Raw genomic sequence first — 21289 nt, forward strand, 5'->3', positions numbered from 1 at the left:
TTGAAATGACAAAATCATTGAAATAGAGACAGACAGGTGATTGCTAGGAATTCACTAGAGAGTGGGGACAGCAGGGAAGTAGAGGTAGCTATACAAAGGCAACATGAGGGACTTTGGTGGCGACAGAGAGAAACGTTCTGTATCTTGACTGCCTCAATGTCAACTGTGCTATTGTGCTATAGTTTTGCAAGATGTTATCACTGGGGAAAAGTCAGGGGGTACAGGATACATAGGACATTGCTCTGTTAATTTCTAACAACTATATGTGAATCCACAATGATCTCAAAATAAAGTTTAATTAAAAGAAGTTAGGATAGGGGTTACCCTTAAGGGAGATAGTGACTAGAAGGAATTTTGGGGTACTGATAATATATTTTCTTATCTAGGGCTTTATTTCATGACGTGTTCACTTTGTAAAAACTCAATGAACTATAGTATTCTACAACAAAAGAACTTAATATGAAGGAAAAAAAAGACGAAAATAGGACAGAAAAAATAAGACAGATACAGCATCTCCCAGGAAGTCAAACATCTAGAAAATAATAACTCCAAAAAGGAAGAACAGAAAAAAATTAAGGGAAGAAAACTTTAAAATTTCAAGAAAATGCCTCAAAACTGAAAGATAAGAGTTGTCTGAGTGAAATGACCCACCTAGTACCTAATACAATGGATAAAAATAGACACAAGACAAAGCACATCATCAACATTTCAGAACACTGGGACAAACGAATTACCTTACAAACTTTCAAAGAATAAAATATTTCACATAATAAGGATCAGGAATGAGAATGGCTTCAGATATCTCAACAACATCACAATCTATATGTAGCCAAATTATTACTTGAGTTTATGGGTGAAATAAAGACATTTTACATATTCAATTTCTCACAAAATTTATCTCTTATGAACCCTTCCTCAGGTTGTGTTCCACCAGAACAAAAGGATAAATCAAGCAAAAGACAGACATGGGATATAGGAAATAAGAGATCTAACATGGGAGAGAAGCAACGGGAATACAGGGATGACAGAACTGGAGATCCCAGGATGACAGGTTTGCACCAGACACAAGGGCAACCAGTCTAGTGGGAACAGGACTGAAGGTTTCAGGAGAGACCGTCAGGAAAATGACACTGGTAGAATACCAATACACCTGAAAGTCCTAAGAGGAAATTTAGATGGCTGGTGAAACATTCAGGGATGAATAACTGATAAATACAGAGAAAGTTAAATAGAACACTACAAGAAAACAAAGTTGCACAGAAAAAGAAAAAAAAATGCAGTTTACTGCATGTCTCTGTTATGATTACACAGTCATACAAATGCAAACATGAATACTGAACTAACCAAAATTGCCTTATAGCTACATTGGGAAGTCAGAGAAATGAGAAAGTCGGACTTTCTCATTAGAGAGTCAGGAGCAGAAGAGAGAGTTAACTTGGTTTCTTGCATAGTGGGAAGACACTAGACATTATCTAGTGTCTTTAAATAAAATTAAAGTCAAGAAATACAGATACAAGAATTTTATTTAAAGACATACAGGTGATAATCCTACTACTTTGGGAGGCCAAGGCAAGAGGATCAATTGAGGTCAGGAATTCAAAACCAGTCTGGGCAACATAGCGAGATCCCATCTCTAAAAAAAAAATTTTTTTTTTTAAGTTAGTTGGGTATGGTGGTGCATGCTTACAGTCCTAGCTACCCGGGAGGCTGAGGTGCCCAGGACACAGTAAGCTATGATCATACCACTGCACTCAGCCTGGGTGACAGGGCAAGACCTGTCTCAAATAAATAGACAGGTGAATATCAAAATAATTGCAGAAAAAGTAGTTGCCTCTGGGAGGAGAAATAAAAAGAGCACAGAAGTCTGTTTTTTGTTTTGGTTTGTAACAAACCTTGCAAACATGTTCATTTTTTTAACTTCATACACCTATAACTCTCATTTTAAAAATGAAAACTAAGAAAGAAATATGCAGTCATGTGAGTTTTGTCTTTACAAACGACATTAAAGCCAACTACTAACACCCTTCTATCACTGACTAAGTATTTTTCAGAGTTGTACAGAATGTCTGACTGTATCAATTCTAATTAGGGGCCTTAGAGTGGACTTTAATTAATTATTCTACATAAATCATCTGCTGAATCTTCACCAGGTAGATCAGAGAAGGACACAAAGTCCTCTTTAACAGGCATAATTTCCTGAATTGTCCAAATGATGATGAAGAACTGATGCCCATGTGCTGATTCAAAAATGGAAATATCTTACGTTAAGATATTGATGTAAACCTTGATGAGTGACTTTCTCCCAAAATATTCTTTCCTCTCCAACTTATGCAAATGATTTTTGAGTATCATAAGGTTACACAAGGTTTCTCTGGTTACATAAGTCCAGATGTTAAGTAGTTCTCACAGTATCAACAAATTCAAAGTCGTTATGGAAATGTTTCTGTAATGCCATTCAGTATCTCATATATAAATGTCATACTCAGTAACTTTTATATGAATTTCAAATCTCAAAAGACAAACAAAAACTGTTTAAATTCAGGACATTATTATTTTTACTCAGTATGTTCAGGTCATATTTAGATTTTGGTGAAAAGGAACCAAATCATGGAGAAATCACATTATAAACACAGTTATGAAATAAAGCATAATAAATAAAGTGTAACCACAGGATCAGGGACAAAAAGAAACCAAAAACAAGTATATCCCAATGTAGGGCATCTTTGGTTGAAGTGGATTATATTTAATTTGTCATAAGGAATGACAGAAAAAGTACAAAGAGTAGTAAAAATATTTATATGCTGGATGAGACAATCTGTTTATAAAGTGAAAGGAGATTTTGTTTATTGAGAGGCTGATATGGGCTGAATGTCTGCAGCCCCTCCAAAATTAATAAGTTGAAGCCCTAAACCCCAGTATGATGGTATTTGGAGGTAGCCCCGTTTGGAGGTAATTAGGTTGAGAAGAGGTCATGAGATAGGACCTTTCTGATGGGATTAATGCCCTTATAAGAGGAGGCAACTCTCTCTCTACCCACATAGCAAGGCGGCCGCTATCTGGTAGCCAGGAAGAGGGCCCTCAACAGGAACAGAGTCTACTTGCACCTTGATGTTGGACTTCTCAGTCTCCAGAACTGTGAGAAACAAACTGTGGTTCAAGCAACCCTGTCTATATATGGTATTTTGTTACAGCAGTCTGAGCAAACTAAGACAGTGAGCAATGAACATGAATCAATTCAGTTAATATTTTGTTTTTAATGTCTGAGTCTTAACATTAAAAAAAAAAACTTGAAAACACAGAGTTAAGAAGACATTTCTAATTATATACACAATTAACTTTATGGTCTTCTCTGGGAAATATTCTCTATTGCAGGTTTGCAGTTAATCCTAATCGGATAAGGAAGGCTTTGTTTACTTTTTAGGAAAGCAGAAGTCTTCTCACTTAGAACAGTCTAATGATAGTAATCAATACCACTATTGTGAAAATATAACACAGACTTCTAAAACCTGGAAAGCTATTGTACCAGTACCTACACTGAGTCATTCAAATAGCAGGTACTTCTGAATTATTGATGAGAGGCAATGAAATCATTCTTTTTAAAACTGATAGCTTTCTTCATTATGTATTTAAATCAAAACTGCTCAAACATATATCAAGTTATCCACAAATATATGAGTATGAAAACGGATTCAACTTTTGAAGAAAGAAACCCTGAGATTGAATACAGTATTTGGAATAATTGCCAAATGTTAGGTTTACAAACAAGATGAGAATGTGTGCTATAACATAGCAGTGACATAATTATCAGTGATGGAAAGCAAACAATCCCTGGATACCACAGAAGGGACACTCTTCCTTGTGCCATGGCCATCATAACTCAGTGTTGCCTAGTGACGAGGACTGAAGCTGCAAAGCAGGGAAATTGACTTCTCAAACCCTTGCAGCTAGCTCTGTCTTGTCAACTGTTATTGGCCAACATTCTCAATGCCTTTGGGAAACGTGAGTCCCAGAGCTGGACTCTAACTACTGCTGCAATTATGACCAGTATAGACATAGGGAAACCACTGCAAAAGAGTGTTAGAATCTAGATATTCACACACCACACTTGAACATTCAGTTCAACCCCCAGCTTCTTCCGGGATAGAGCTTCTTCCAGAGATACAGTGTACAAGGTCAATTCCCATAGATCTTTATTTTTCCATCAGGATTGCTTTAGCATCTGCTAGACATTTAGCCAATGTCATGAAAAATATATATAAGGTTAATTTTATAACAGTCACACAGGCTACAAGGGCACTGATCTGTGCAAAGATGAATGACTATTTTGGAATCTTCCTTTTCCTTTCAGAGTATTTTGACATGGTTCCTTTATGGCAAAGCCAAATGATGAAAGAAACAAAATTAGTCTGAGTCCTGTCAGCCCAGTTTCCAGCTTCAGCCCTCCAGGCACTCAGCACTGCCCACGAACTCCCCAGAGCTGCTACTAGCAGCATTCCATTGGGATTGAAACTCCTCCCAGAAACTAAAGCCTGGCACCCTTGTCATTCTTTTTTGTTGTTGTTGTTCTTAGGCAGGGTCTCCTTCTGTCCCCCAGGCCCGAGTGCAGTGGCACAATCACAGCTCACCACAGCCTCAACCTCCTGGACTCAAGTGATCCTCCCACCTTAGCCTCCCAAGTAGCTGGGACTATTGGCACACACCACCACACTTGGCTATTCTTTTTAGTTGTTTGTGGAGACAGGGTCTCACTATACTGCCCCGGCTGGTCTTGAACTCCTGGGCTCAAGTGATCCATTTGCCTCAGCCTCCCAAAGTGCTGGAATTACAGGTGTGGGCCACTGTGCCCAACCACTCTTGTCATTCTTGGTGGACCTTCTCAGGCTCCTAGTAAAACCTGAGTGCTAGATCACAGGAAAGCTGATCCACAACCTTGGTTGCCCCATCTTGTCAACATATTTGCACTTTAACAGGGATTCAGTGGGCTATACTATCATATTATTACCAACTACAACAACACTTAAGTAACACTCGCGATGACCCTGGCATGTATTACCTCATTTCATCCTCATAACAGTTCTCTGGGGTGGAAATAATTACTTTCCCAGTTTTACAGATGAGGAAACTATGGCAGAGAGAAGGCAAATAACCAGCCCAAAGTCACATAGGGAATGAGTAGCAGTGCTGCTCGTAGCAGGTCTGACTCTCAATGCACTGTGTAACTATGAGACAGGGATGCCAAAAATTAGGTCTTAGGCCTCAAAGACTTGGTTTGTAATTGACAAGATAAACCTAAAACACATCTCTCTCTCTCTCTCTCTCTCTCACACACACACACACACACACACACCACTGAAGGGTTAAATGAAAAGTCAGAATAATGGAAGAAAAGCCACATAGTCCTATATAATTTATTAACTAAAAGATATTAGGGACAATAGGCATGCTTCTGGAGTTCCAAGTAGGGTGTCCATAATTCAGACAGGGGTTGTCAGGAAAACGAGGGGCTTAAACTGAACCCTGAAAGATGGGCAGGATTCACTTAGGCAAAGATGAGTGGGAAAACTATTCCAGGGTAGAGGAAAGAAAAGGCAGCAGAGGATCCATAAAAGATTTATCCCAGGACTAAAGGGCATATGAGGCCACCCAGACAGCAACAGACGGCACAGGGCCTTGAATACCAGGCTGAGGGACGACAGAACACAAAATACAATGGAATTATACTGAAAAAAAGACATGCATTTGAACAACCAAAAAAACCCTACAGCTATAGATCGAGCACCCACTAGTAGGTAGGACACATGCTGGAGGCCACACAGTCCCTGTCATGACACCCAGAAGCGAGAAGACGGGGGCACACACAATTACAACATCCTGTGCTAAATGTTCAAACAGGAGCAAGCACAGGTGAGGTGCACAGCGGAGCACGCTGTGGAGCACGGTGGAGCCTCGAGCCAATCTTAACGGATGAATAGATGGCAGGGGTTTTGCTACTGCAACCTTGCTAAGGATTTCCCAACATCTGAACTTTCATTTTGGTGTACTGACCTTATCGTTTATGATCCAGTACTGAAGTCCTGTGATGGCATCATTTCAGAACAAACAGTACTTTATGAATTCACTATATCTAAAGGATCTTTCATAACATCTGGAAATAGAATACACTTGAAACATTTTCCTGACTCCTTCCTCTACTTCTAGAGATTGTTCTCACATCTACTGTAGGATTTATAGGTAATTTTATTGCTATCTTTTTACAGATATCTCATCTGCCCAATAAGACTGTATACCCCTCAAGGAGGAATCTAGTACATAATGTATTGCCCTTTACCCCTGTAAGCTCTCAATACTGTTTATTTTTGACAAGCACCTGATGACAATATACATATAAATGTTTATTAAAGTTTAACGTGATCAAAAATTAATTTTAGGAAGTAGAGTCAAAAGAAGTCCCAGTTTCGTCCCCCGGCTTTGATAAATCAGTGCCTCTTTAAGCCTCCTTTTCCATACAAACTTAAGTCAATTAACTCCCAGAAGGGTTCTAGAGCTTAAATGAAATAAAGTATGAGAAAGCAATTCTGTTAACGTAAAAGCAACATACGAACATTTGGTGTTGGTGGTAGTCGTAGTCTTATTCCAGCTATTCCATTAAAACTCTGGGTCTTACTTTGCAATTATGCCAAAAGCACTTTTCCCAGAATTGTTTGACACCACTCTTGAACTGGGCCAGCATTTTATCCATCTATGCTCATGAATTTATGTTCATGTCTGTTTTCATGTCTACAGCCTGACGGGGGGCTATGAGGCACTGGTTCACTGGAGAATGCACTATTGTATTATGGACTGGAATGATAGTTCATTACCTCCAGGAAAGCAATAACTATTCATTTAAAATAAAATCTTCTGTAGAAACATTTTACTTATATTTGTAACATCATAAATCTGAAAGAAAGGACCTGAAATCCTCTCTAACATTTACTTTCAACCTGCTAACAGGGTGAGAAAGGAACAAATTATTTTGATCTCTTAAGGGTCGGAGGAAATAGCTTATAACCATAAAGGTGGCTTTAGTAATAAAGACCAACTAGATTTTCACTTTCACTTTGTGGAAGAAAATAATTAAATGCCAATTAAAAATGTATAATTTAGGTTATTCAGACCTTATCAGTCATCATGAAGCAGATTCCTATTTATTAGTTTTAGACTCCTGATTAAATATTGTGCCAATATAGCATAATTTATAATATAAATTTGAAGCAGGCCCCAGAACTTCATTTCCTTCTACCTTTCAAATAAGCTTCCTGTCTTAGAACAAGCCCAGCGGGAGGAACAAGTAACAGTTCACATTACAGAGTGAAAAAAAAATTTTTTTTTTAGAAAAGATATTTATATCTTGTTTCTCCAACAAAAAAATTCCATAGATGTTCAAGATACAAAGTGAAATTAATTGAATTTGCTGCTGGTACTCTGCATTTATTTGTTAAGAAGGAATACAATGTAGGGATTTAAGGGGGTCACAGAAGCTTTGTGACAGTAATGTACATTCATCTGTTTCTAAACAAGTATCAGTAGCCAGGTGGGGCAACAAAATTATTTGTTCAGGGTAACCAAATTAATGAAAAGGCAAGGTTTCCAATATTCACTGTATTTCAATTACTGAAACTTAAAACCCTTTCCTCATTGAAATAATATTACAAGTAGCAAGAGTACCCAAGTTAACTGAACTAACAGTGCTAAGAAGCTGAGGGTCACAGAGTACATACTTTGTTTTTTTGTTTGTTTTTTTTTTTAGAGACAGAATCTCGCTCTATCACCCAGGCTGGAGTGCAATGGCACAATCTTGGCACACTGCAACCTCCCAGAGTGCATACTTTTTAAGGGGAAGTTCTTCCTACTTTTCAGTCTGGGATGCCAGCAACACATCTCACCAAGGCACCCCCAACCCAAACTTCAGGACCCTACTCACTCCGCTAGAGCAGTGAGCCACAGCAGCATGCCTGGGATCCCCAGCCACTGACTTCCTCCAGGGCAATGGTTCCAACATGTGAGAACCATGGAGTTATTGCCAGGGGTCTCTGACAGCCCTAACTATATGTCACACTTAAGTATATACATTGAACTGATTTTCAAATGTACTTTGGTGCTACCATCATACATTTGTTTCTCTAATAAGTATTAATGCAATTCTTACTAGCTTTCTATCATTATGCATTTTCTCATATAGGATACCCTATAAAAGCACAGCTATGACATGTGGGAGCCTGGGAACACTGTAACATTAAAATGGTGTCTTCAGATTCCTTATAAGTGATAGGACAGGTAAAACATTAGCAGAAGAGAGGAAAGAGAAAGTCCCGAACTTGATCAGCACCATCACAGGCCATAGCAAGTTAACACTTAACCATTTGAAAGCTGTCTCCATATCAAATTATCTACTATTTTAATAAACAAGATTTGTTTCTTTGCCAGGAAACTAATTTGGGAAATCTCAGATTTCTTATCTTTTCACAGCATAAAACAAAGGATTTTTAAAAGCTCGGTTATTGAAAGCAGTTATTTAAGGTTTTACAGAAAGATTTCCTCAATAAATTATAGTTTGTCATACTTTAGAAGCAATTTAGACCGAAAGTACACTTTTTTAAAAGAAAAAATTACAATCAATTTGAATGGTTTGTTCTGTTTTTATACCTACTTATGTGAATCCCTCTTTTATACACAAATACACAATCTTTTCAGAAAATAACTTAGTCAGGCAAATACAATTAGTATAGGAGTATAAGTCCAAGATCTAAAAATCCTAGGAACACAGAAAAATAAGACTGGAAAAATAAGAATTATAATGAGAAACAAAAGCACAACTCTGGGTATTAGTAATACAACATTAGGTTGTAGTTCTAGTATATGCATTATATTAATACCATATTTATAATGGATCCTTGATAAATGCTTATTCAAGATTGTTGCTATCACTTGGCTATTCCAACACTATTAGACACTCAGGAAGTTAAGAAGGTTAAAGAAAGCACTATCTATACACAAGGCAGTTTAAACAGAAATGTGTGGGTGCTTCTTTCTCAGAACTTTTATGAGTTTACAACTGAGACCAGAATATAGATCTCAAGGTTTATAACACATTTTCCTGTAGCCCTGGACTATCATCAGTTATTTTTACTTACATCCCCTAAATGTGCTACAGTCTAAAAGAATAATTTATATCCTTAGTATATTCCCATATATGTAATTTAAAATTGTTTTATTTTGCTGTTAGGGTTCTGATAACTTGAGAATTACCATAAGCTATCAATTCTAATGATATAATTACTTTCAGAAAAAGGTTTATTACTTAGCCCATAAAAGAAAAAAGTGGCTGAGCACAGTGGCTCACATCTGTAATCCCAGCACTTTGGGAGACAGTGGCGGCAGGACCACTTGAAGCCAGGAGTTCAAAACCAGCATGGGCAACAAAGCAAGATCCCATATCAGAAAAATTTTTTTTAATGAGTCAGGCATGATGGTTCACACCTGTGGTTCTAGCTACTCAGGAGGCCAAGGCAGGAGAATCACTTGAGCCCAGGAGTTCAAGGCTGCAGTGAACGAGGATCACACCGCTGCACTCTGGCCTGGGTAACTGAGAGAGAGACCCTGTCTGTAAAAAAATAAAAATAAAAAAGATAGATACTTGAACATACATACCATACCAATAATTTTTTAAATGGAAATATTCAATGCTGGTGAGTATGAGAATTGACAGGCTCTGTCATTTACTGAGAGTAAAAACATAAACTTTCTGAAAAGCAAAGATTTTTTTTTTTTTTAATTTTTTTTTTTTTTGAGACGGAGTCTCGCTCTGTCGCCCAGGCTGGAGTGCAGTGGCGCGATCTCGGCTCACTGCAAGCTCCGCCTCCCGGGTTTATGCCATTCTCCTGCCTCAGCCTCCCGAGTAGCTGGGACTACAGGCGCCCGCCATCTCGCCCGGCTAGTTTTTTGTATTTTTTTAGTTGAGACGGGGTTTCACTGTGTAGACCAGGATGGTCTCGATCTCCTGACCTCGTGATCCACCCGTCTCGGCCTCCCAAAGTGCTGGGATTACAGGCTTGAGCCACCGCGCCCGGCCGAAAAGCAAAGATTTAAATGTAAAGATTTTTATTGCAACAGTTTTCACAATAATCACAACTGAAACAGAGTAAGTGATCGATAATAAGGACAGTTAAATAAGTTATGGTGAAAATAGGTAAATAAGCTATAGAGAAAAAAAAATCTTATATCCATATGATGGGAAAATAGAACTTAACTACTTGAGAAAATGCATCATGTTAAATGAAAGAGCAGGACACAAACCTCTAGATATAGTACAGTTTATATTTGTAAATCTATGTGGTTCAAATAAAATGTATTTTAGAAAAAGACTCGATGAAAATGACACCAAAATGTTATCAGGGATTATCTCTAAGTAGTAAAATCAGGACCTATTTAATTTTTTTCTTTTACTTGGCTGGATTTTTAAAAAATTATTATTTATCACTTTAAAAATATACACTTAAAAAGGAATTACTTTAAATATAAAACATTTGAGTGACAACTGGGATGTCCTTGTTCCCGGAGTTCCTGAAAAATTATAGAGAGTTATTAAATTGAGGTCTGATCATTCATCTAATGCCTTGTGCTTCAATTGTGTATACACAATTGAAAGGGACTGTCACAAGGATTTCGTGACACTCTGAAAAGATATATACACCTTTAACAGGGAGCCTCATTACACAGAAAATAAAATTGAAACATGTGTCATGTTTACTCATTCAAAAGAACGATAATAAAGTCTTTTATTTAAATTCCCTTATAAATGTGAATTGGGGCATATTTGTTCATTAGTTAAACACAATTGCACAGGCATGATTTTGAAATAGAATTAAGAAAGGCACTCTACGATAGCTAAAGAAGCTTGCCTTTGCTGAATTGGAGCATGTTCATCAAGAACATAGCACTTCTTTATTTTATATTCCAGGATACATGTGCAGGACATGCAGGTCTGTTACATAGGCAAATGTGTACCATGGTGGTTTGCAGCACCTACCAACCCATCACCTAAGTATTAAGCCCCACATGATTTGTTATTTATCCTGATGCTCTCCCTCCCCCACCACCCCACCTGCCAGATAGGCCCCAGGAACACAGTACTCCTTAAAAGTCACAGGCAGCATGCATGTCACTTTGTATGATTCTGCTTTATGTGTTTGGTGTGGTGGCTTCTTCCTTTGCTCTACATGACAGAAACCTTGTGTACCTTGAGGCCAAGTATGTTCTACTTTAACTTTGTCCCTAAAAGTGCCCTGAACAGTTAAGAATTCCCAGCATGACTCATAGGGACCCACTCCTGCCACTGCTCCAGTGCTCAGTTTGTCCTGGAATCCTGGCCCCTACCTGCCATGTCTCTCCTCTTCACCCCACAGTACAGCAGGGCTCACAGTACATTGGTTTATTGCAGCTCAGAGAGAGCAGGCCCCGTGCAGAGTGGAGTGCACCTGCCTCTGGAGGAAGGTCTCTCTACATAACCAACACAGACTGCTAACTACCAGTCCAGGCTCGTCACTCACTTTCCTTTGGCACGGTTAACCCACACATCGGGCTTGTTCAGGCAGCACCAGTGCCTCCTTTTTATCCTCCTCACAGCCACACACCAGAGCTCCCTCTGCCCACTGCTGATTCATAGTGTCCCTGTCTTTCCTTCTCTTTCCCCCATCCCACTCTTGGTCTCAGATCAAAACGCTTCCAAACATTTCCTCAGAGTCATTCAGAGTTGGACTTTCCTGTTTTGTACTTGCCAAATGTTTCCTGAAATGGTCTCTCATTCTAAAACATGCCCCACAACAAATGTCAAAGAAAGCCGTCTCTGCCCCCCTTAATTCAATTTTTTCCACATCTCTTGAACATGGTTTAAAAACCTGCTAAATTTCTTCCCATTTTTGCCCTATTCTCTCGCATTCTATCCCACCTCTCCCATTCTAAAATGCAGCAAGACCACCAGGTCACAAGGTAATACAGAACTCTCACTCACATCTCTTCAACACAGTCATCAACACGTGGCTCAGCTAGATTTACATCATAATGGATCAAGGCAGACAGAGGCTACTTTGAACACATACAACATTGGGATGTAGTTTTTGTTGGTGCTGAGGTAGAGGTGGGGGTTCGGGAGGGTGTGCTCTTTTTAAAGCCGTAACGTAGCAACCAGTATCTATAGCAGACACATATTAATATATAGACTTAAGGTTTAGGTGTTCCATGTTTGTAATTATTTATTATTTGTTTGGCTTTTCTGTTTTGGCCTCTGCACCAACAAATCAAACATCACTTGTCTGAACAAATGACTGGTAGTTTCCAAAAGTTGCCCAGCCAACTTGAGACAATGCCATTTTGCAAAAACTGTAAATAAATACCATCCAAATGTAGGCAATCAAAAACAGCTACAAAGCAAATGTTACTGAATCCAGCAGTGGGGTTAAGTACTGGATAATGTATCATTCAGAATTCAGGAAAACAAATCAGGCTGACACAAGCCCCTCTCACCCGCAAAATGCCAGTAGAGTAAATGGGAACAGATAGCTAATGTTGGATAATTAAACATGGAGGAATTATAAACTCAAAGGGAATGTTCTTGGTGGAGGCATTAAGGTGTTTTCATTGCCCCACACAGAATTCACATCAGATGTGTTTGTTTGCTTTTCCCAGGAATCAAAAATGCTGTGCCCAGAGAAATGCCATGTTAGTTGAGTTTGAGAAACAAATTTTACCCAAACTGGCTTTGTACTAGGGTAGGACTCTGCACTTGATTTCTGCCTTTAAAGATAACTTATTAAACAAAGTTTCCTAAATTAAAAGATTGAGATTTCCTTCTGCCTAAAACATAATTAGAACCTAAAATGAAATGCTGAATAATACCTAAAATTGTGAGAATATCTCTTCTGTAAAATACTTTTACAATTCCCTCTTTCTTAAGATTACCTACTACCACAACGATAATTAACCAAGTTTAAGCATGTGTTTTCTTGATTCTGAAAAGTCTGAATGTATTACGGCTCTGGATTTCTAAGTCTGAGCAGGGAAATCTATTGATTTTTAAGGATTCTAAGCAGTGGTTTTAGTTAATTTTATACAGAATTTGATAGAACTGTGGGACTGTATTTAACAAGTACATATGCATCAGATTAGATTAACTTGGTAACTTGCTGCTCCTAAATTGTTACTAAAAATAATTACACCTAAACTCATCCAGAATACCATAATTTCATGAGATGACACAGCAGGTAAATTGGTTTCTCCAACTCCTACCTTCTACCAGATTGTTCCATACAGAACAATCATGCGTCCAAAGACAGCCACCACTAGCAAGACCAGGAAGAAAGAAATTCTTATCACCCCTAATCAAGCAGATAAATTGTGTATGCTCCAAAGCATTCTTATTGAGGAGAAAAACTGAGGAGTTGTAGAATATGCTACAGTTACTGTTAGAAAAAGGAAAAGTCAGTCACCTGAGACTCTATACCCTTTGCCCCCCAATTCTCAGTATGCCACCTTTCACTTTCATCTCCTGAGTCTCATTTCACTTTCCTAACATTAGAGTTTAGGCACATTCAATTTTATGTTACTTTGAATTGTTATAAAGTCAATTAATTCTAGTCTTCTTCCTTTTTAGTTTATATAATAAGATAACACATGCTTGTTCCAAAAACAAAATCTTAAGCCCAAACATAACTTTATAAGGTAAAAAGCAAAAACATCCTCTTTTCTCCATCTTGTCTCACTTCCTTAAGATAGCCACTGTCGGCTGGCTGCAGTGGCTCATGCCTGTAATCCCAGCACTTTGGGAAGCCTAGGTGGGGGGATCACGAGGTCAGAAGATGGAGACCATCCTGGTCAACATGATGAAACCCCATCTCTACTAAAACTGCAAAAATTAGCTGAGCATGGTGGCATGCGCCTGTAATCCCAGCTACTCAGGAGGCTGAGGAGGAGAATAGTTTGAACCCGGGAGTAGGAGGGTGCAGTGGGCCGAGATCAAGCCACTGCACTCCAGCCTGGCGACAGAGCGAGACTCCATCTGAAAAAAAAAAAAAAGCTACTGTCAACAGTTTGGGGACAAAAGGTGTATGTGTGCCTGTATGCAGGTTTAAACAAATGTATATACATTTATTCTGAAGCTTGTTTTTTCTTTCTTTCTTTCTTTTTTTTTTGAGATAGAGTCTCACTCTGTCGCCCAGGCTGGAGTGCAGTGGTGTGATCTCGGCTCATTGCAACCTCCGCCTCCCTGGTTCAAGCAATTCTCTGCCTCATCCTCCCGAGTAGCTGGGATTCCAGGTGTCCACCACCATACCCAGCTAATTTTTGTATTTTTAGTAGAGATGGGGTTTCACCATCTTGGCCAGGCTGGTCTTGAACTCCTGACTTCGTGATCTACCTGCCTCGGCCTCCCAAAATGCTGGGATTACAGGCATGTGCCACGTTGCCTGGCCATTTTTTTCATTTAATATACAGCATCTTGATTTTTCAGCCAATGTACAAAATAGCTAGCAGACACACATTTATTGCATTTCTTCCTTTCCCTACAATGAGATTGCCAAATTAAGATTTACTGTCAAAGAAAGTAAAAAAAAAAAAAAAACCTGTCAGCCTCATATTGCCTTCAATCTGTAACTGGTGAGGACAAAACGGTAAACATACACACATTCATATACATACATAATAAATATATAAATTACCCTACATGGCTAAATGCTAACATAAGTAATACATGTACATTGAAATGAAGTGAATTTTCAAGGGCAAGAAGCTAAGGAAGGCATCTGCATAGGTGGAGAGACTTAATGGGTTCTGATTAGGGAGGGACACCATGTGGAAATTTCCTGGGCTTTGGAGCCAGAAACATGTGGTCAAATCTAACTCTACCTCTTACTGATTATGTGGTTTGTGTAAGTTGCTTAACCCTTCTAAGCTTCCCTTTTGTCATGCACAGAACTAGGGGAAATACTTATGTTACAGAGATTTAAATATTAAATGTTTAAGATGGTGTCTTGAACATAGTAAGTACTCAAAAAATGCCTTAATACTGTTAATAATCCAGACACCATATATGATGGAATTGGTGATCCCATACTCTCAACACCACAAAATACCTGTGAACTCTGGTTTTTGTCTTTGTGTTTTATTTGCCTTCATGCTTTTATATTTATTTGTATAGACATGGAAAGTGCCTTAGAAATAAACTGCCGTAAACATGAAGGACACACAACTACTTAGTAGCTTTAATGCATTATTGAAGTGATGCTCTCTCCTATTTCCCCAGAGCATCTTGCACTGGGCTCATTAACAATGTCCCATCCTTCCCCTAAGCAATCCTAAATTTTACTTACACCTTGTGATAAATATAAGTCATCTGACCACCACTAAATAACTGACAATATCCTCCACCTCTGCTAGCAGCTTGACGTATCAAAAGCCAAGCTTCCCAAAGAGGAGGATCCTATCCTCTTTTACTTAACAAGGCTAAAACAAATGCATACACTTTTAGCTGGCTAGTGCCCACAACTTGGGGAAAGGACCTACCAAGTACACATCTCCTTTTATTACATATTTTAGTCAACTGTATGTCTACCCACCCTTCACATTTATCTATACTTAAGAGGTTAGATTTCGAGAAAATCATGCACTTCTAGAAGGATTAGGGGAAATTTTGGCCACTGTACTATCCAACCATCTTCTTTTCCATGTGAGAAAACAGGAAGATGTGACATGCCCAAGGACACACAGCTATTCAGATACCAGTTGAGATTAGAACCTTAACTCTTTAAGTCTTTTGCACACTAATAAGCAAGGTATTGTATGTTCCAGTAATTCTGTGAGGTGCTTATTCAATCTTTCTGGATGAAAAGAAACGTCGGTGGTTGCGAATGCATAAGGGTAATTAACCCACCTGTCTGTCCATGTGGGGATGGGATTAATGAGGGGGAAAGTTGCATTTGTAATTTTCTGCCATTTTACCTAAATTTGTAAGAAAATTGCTCTATGGGCAATAAATATGACTCAGAAAGACTAGCAACCCCCAGTAGTATCTCAAAAGGGCTCCAGAGACCTGTTAGACCAAGTGGAAGTAAAGCACGAAGTGGGCGATGTCTGCTAGGATGGTGGCAGGCAGGGGAGAGGTTTTGTTTTCTGTATTTATTCACCTGGGAGGGCAGATGTTGTCAATTTCCTCCTCCTGCCACACAACTGGCCACGTCCTTGTCACTGGGGCTGTGTGGAGGTTCTCACCTCCTCCTTTCTCCCAGGGATGTTTACCGCGAAGGCGCAGGTCGGCCTGGGTGGAGGAAGACCCCGGCATCTGCGCCCCCCCGCCCCCCGTCCCCACCCGCGGCAGCAGCTGTGGGCGCCCGGCGAGGGATCCCTGGGCAGCGCCTTTGTTTTCCCGACTCCAATTACGTTTGCGGAAGTGCTGCCAGCACCCGGCACGCTGGGGGCGCAGGCGACAGCCTCCCCCAGCACCCCACAAAGATGACACCCGACACGGAAGCCGGGGGAGGGAGGGAGGGAGCGCCGGGTGAGCGAGGCCCGGAGCGGAGACAGCGGCGCACGCTCGGCTCCGAGCCCCGGCCACGAAGCCCCTTTCCCGGCAGCAGGTGTGCGCTGCTGAGGTGCCTACCTGCCCTCCGGCTGGGCCCGTCCGGGCGGGGGAGGCCAGGGCGGGTCTGCGAGCCCCTTCTCCGCACTCCGGGCCCGACTCACCTGCTGCGGCGGCGGCAGCGCTCAGCTGCGCGGGGCGCGGGGAACCCTGTCCCCGGAGCGCGGGGCAGTGGCTCGGGGCCCCGGGGAGGCGGCTGTCGGGGCAGCGCGCACCATCCCGGGCAGCTCACGCGCTCCTTGGGGGCTGCGGCGGGCTGGGCGGGGCGCGGCGAGGGATGCGGACCGGGTGGGGCCACGGAGGCGGAGGGCCCAGCGCTCCCGCCGGCGCGACCTTCTCTCCCGCTGCGGCTCCTCCTCCTCCCCGGCCTGGGCCTCACAGTTGCCGCTGCTCACTACCGGCTGGACCCGTTTCAGGGCCGGGCGCCGAGGACCCGCCGCCAGGTGCAGCGCTCCGCCTCCTGCGGCGGCGGCGGATGCGTCGACCGCCCGCTCCCGGCCTCCAGCCCTCCCCGGCGGCCCCAAGGGACTCCTGAACCCAGCCGGGCCGGGGGAGCTCGCTGAGGAGGCGAAAGCACTGGGCGAGGCTCCATCCCTTCCCCACTCTCCACCTCCCTGCCCCCACGCGGCTCCTGCTGAGCCCCCAGGCAATGAGTACCGGCCAGGAAAGGTGGGGGGAAAATGTACTAACATCTCTTATTCCTTGAGCGCCTTTTAAGTGGCACACACAATGCTAACGTGGTCAGTGCGTTATCTCCGCGTCTGTCCCTGGTTGACCCGGGAAGGAGGAGCCGGCGGGGTGCGGAAGACAAACGATCTGTGAGTTTTGGGGCTCACCAAGAAGGGGTAACACTGAGACGAATGCGCCCTTTTTCAGGAAGGTGCTACTGGCACCTTGCTGAAAAGCCAACCGTGTGTGTCGCACTAAGAATATGATTAAAATTTTATTTCTAGTTAAACACGCAGAGAGTGGAGGGAGAGTGGAGTATTCACTTGGCAAGTATGTCTGTGTGCCTGTGATGGGCTTTAGGGGATACCACATCGTGTTCTTAAGGAGTTTATGGTCTTGTTGTGGCAACGACAAGAATGACGATGGTAGCTAACGCTTCTAAACATCGATTATGTATGGGGCACTGTGTAGGTACTATTTGAGCCTTATAACCCTATAAGTATAGGAAACGTTATTCCCATTTTACAACTGAGGAAAGCCGAGGCTGAAAGTTAATGTGACCCGTCCAAAGTTACTAAACAGCGAAAGGGAAAATAGGCTTCCTTTATCTCCAGGCTTTAAGCTCTTAACCATGAAATCATACTGATAAGAATTTGATAGGCCCTGAAATTTCCGAATTTTGGGTCCCTCTTTAGGAAGAGTAAAACAATTACAAATAGGAAGTTTCTAGGGCCCCTCCCTGAGCTTATGAAGGGTCCCTGAAGCTTCAACTGCAATAGCTTCATGCTAAATCCACTTTCAATATTCACATAGATATTGATTGACATGGTGCCAATCATTTCTTTCTCCAGGCATTTCTTTCTCCTGTCAGGAACATGAGACACAGGTCCCCTCCTTGAAACTCTTCCCTTCTCTTCTTTTGGTGTCCCACAAGTGTTGGATTTTTTCTTCCTTGAAACTCTCCCATCCTCTGCACTCTGTGACCCACAAGTCTTGGGTTTTCCTCTTCCTCTCTGACTACCCTTTGCTCCACTTGAGTTTTAGTTTTCTTGGGTTTTGTTCCAGGCTTTCCTTTCTTCTGATTCTGTTTTTTTTTTTTTTTCTGCGAATGCTCTCACTCCTTGCCTTCAATCTCAGAATATTTGAGGATGCTCCAAAAACCCTCTCTTGGGGTCAGCTTCTCTCCTGAGGGCCAGATCCGTAAGGCCAGTTGTCCGGTGGGATGTGTCACAGGTACCCCAACCTCACTAAGTACCACATCAATGTTCCTACTCGCCTTTTTTTTTTTTTTTTGAGGTGGAGTCTCACTCTGTCGCCCAGGCTGGATTGCAGTGGCACGATCTCAGCTCACTGCAACCTCTGCCTCCCGGGTTCAAGTGATTCTCCTACCTCAGCCTCCTGAGTAGCTGGGATTACAGGCACGTGCCACCACGCCTGGCTAATTTTTGTGTTTTTAGTAGAGATGGGGTCTCACTATGTTGGCCAAGCTGTCTCAAACTCCTAACCGCAAATGGTCTGCCCGCTTCAGCCTCCCAAAGTGCTGGGATTACAGGTGTGAGCCACTGTGCCCGGCCCCCACTTACTCTTGCTTCTGGATTCCCAGACTCTGGGGTCCCAAACAGCCATCCATCCAGTTGTACAAGGCCCTTTTTTTCAATGCTCGTTTCACCCTTATACCCATGCCCGTTGTATTAGTTACCTATTGCTGCTGTAACCAGTTATCATAAACTTTGTGGATTAAAACACACATTTATTATTATCTTACAATTCTGGAAGTCAAGAGTCCAAAATGGGTTTTAGTGAACTAAAACCAAGGTGGCTACAGGGCTGTATTCTTTCTGTAGGCTGTAGAGAAGAATCCATGTCTTTGACCTTTTTCCACTTCTAGGGGCTGCTCACATTCTTTGGCTCATGGACCCTTCCTCCATCTTCAAAGCACACCACTCTAACCTCAGCCACAATCCTCGCATTACGTTTTCTGATTCTGACCCTCATTACGTTGGGTTCACCTTCATGATCCAGGATAATCTCCTCCTTTCAAGAATATTAATCCCATCAGCAAAGTCCATTTTGCCAGGAAGCATATTCACAGGTTCCTGGGATTGAGACATGGACATCTACAGTGGGCCATGACTCTGTCTATGACACCCAGTCAGATGCCAAACTCTGGATTCCACCTTTTCATATACCTAGCACCTGTCCTCTTCTCTCCATCCTTGTGCTATCCTAATCTCTGTTATCTCTCCTTTGCCTATGGCAACCATTTCTCTGGTCTCTCTGCCTCAAAATGTTCTCTCATCCAATCAACTTACCACTTTGCCACCAAAGTAATATTTTATTTTATTTTATTTTCCTTTTCTTTTTGACAGGATCTTGCTTTGTCACTTAGGCTGGAGTACAGTGGTGTGATCATAGCTTACTGTAACCTCAAACTCCTAGGCTCAAGGGATCCTCACACTTCAGCCTCCCAGATAGCTGGGACTACAGGTGCATACCACCACACCCACCCAATTTTTAATTTTTTTTGTACAGGTGGAGTCTCACTATGTTTTAGGAGAGGAGCAAGGTTGGCTGGTAGCACAGCTAGGAGGTGCAATACAATGTGAAGGGTGCCTCATGGTGTTGCACAATCCTATGAGACAGCAAAGAAATTACATGGTAAGGTGTTTGTAAAGATTCTTTTGGTGCTGGGCGTAGTGGCTCATGCCTGTAATCCCAACAGTTTAGGAGGCCAAGATGGGTGAATCACTTGAGCCCAGGAGTTTGAGACTAACCTGGGCAATGTGGCAAAAACCTCATCTCTCAAAAAGTACAAAGGTTAGCCAGGTGTGGTGGCATGCCTCTAGTCCCAGCTACTAGGGAAGCTAAGGTAGGGAGACTGACAGAACCCGAGGGGTCAATCTCCCAACCTTAGCAGTGGGCCATAGTTACACCACTGTGCTCCAACCTGAGTGACAGAGTGAGACCCTGTCTCAAGAGAAAAAAAAAAGTAACTGTAACCAGTAGCAAGGAGAAAGGTTAACAACGGCATAGACCACAGTGGTAGTGGCAGGGATGGGGAGAAACAGATGGATTTGAGAGTTTGAGGAAGTATATGAGCATACTTGGTGATATGTTGCATGTGGGAGACAAGGGAAAGGAGGTGCTAAGAATGACTCACAGGTTTCTGGCTTGAGCAACTGGGGAAGATTGTGAAAACCTTTACTGAGAGGGAAGAGACTGTGGGAGAAGCAGGTTGGAAGGGAAAAAGGAAGAAAGAGTTCACATTTGACTCAGTGAGTTTGAGATGCCTGTGAGCCTTGCAGGTAGAGCTGTGAAGTAGGCAATTAAACTTGAGTCCACAGCCCAGAAGAAAGGGCTGGATTTGGCAGTCATCAGTATTGAGGTACTATTTACAGTCATTAGAGTGAAGGGGATGACTCAGGAAGAGAATAGACTCAGAGAGTCCAGAGAAGGGCCAACATTTACCAGTTGGTATAGGAGGGGAAACCAGGAAAGATCAGTCAGAAGTAGGAGGCAACTTAGGAGGATGTTGTCACCGAAGACTATAGAAGAGTTGTTTCAAGCAGGAGTAAGTGGTTTACACTCTCTCGCTTGTCCATATCCTAGATAAAGCATGATGTCCTCCACAGACTGGCTTTATCGCCCCTCGGTGGCTTCATTTACCATGTGCCTTATCTATCATGGCATCTACCATATACTATTGTAATCATTTGTTTAATTTCTATGCTAGATTGTAAGCTCCTTAAAGAGAGGGGGAGGCTGGGTGCGGTGGCTAACGCCTGTAATCCCAGCACTTTGGGAGGCCAAAGTGGGCAGATCATGAGGTCAGGAGATTGAGAACATCTTAGCTAACACGGTGAAACCCCATCTCTACTAAAAATACAAAAAAGTAGCTGGGCATGGTGGCGGGCGCCTGTGGTCCCAGCTGCTCAGGAGGCTGAGGCAGGAGAA

The 21289-nt window shown here is 41.8% G+C and overlaps 1 protein-coding gene across 3 annotated transcripts in view; it reads right to left on the minus strand.

The window, feature by feature from the left end:
* The window catches only part of MFSD6 (major facilitator superfamily domain containing 6), an 86648-nt gene extending 69731 nt beyond the window's left edge, over positions 1–16917 (minus strand). The window contains exon 1 of one of the 3 annotated variants that reach the window (XM_033230830.1): positions 16771–16917. The gene's annotated coding sequence lies outside the window, so the exon portion shown is untranslated. Of the gene's footprint in view, positions 1–16214; positions 16322–16687; positions 16712–16770 lie in introns of those variants that run through there. The other 2 variants (XM_033230833.1, XM_033230832.1) reach the window with 2 other exon arrangements.
* Between the last annotated feature and the right edge of the window lie 4372 nt (positions 16918–21289).

This window comes from Trachypithecus francoisi, unplaced genomic scaffold, assembly GCF_009764315.1.
Source record: "Trachypithecus francoisi isolate TF-2019V2 unplaced genomic scaffold, Tfra_2.0 Lachesis_group13, whole genome shotgun sequence".
NCBI classification, from domain to species: domain Eukaryota; kingdom Metazoa; phylum Chordata; class Mammalia; order Primates; family Cercopithecidae; genus Trachypithecus; species Trachypithecus francoisi.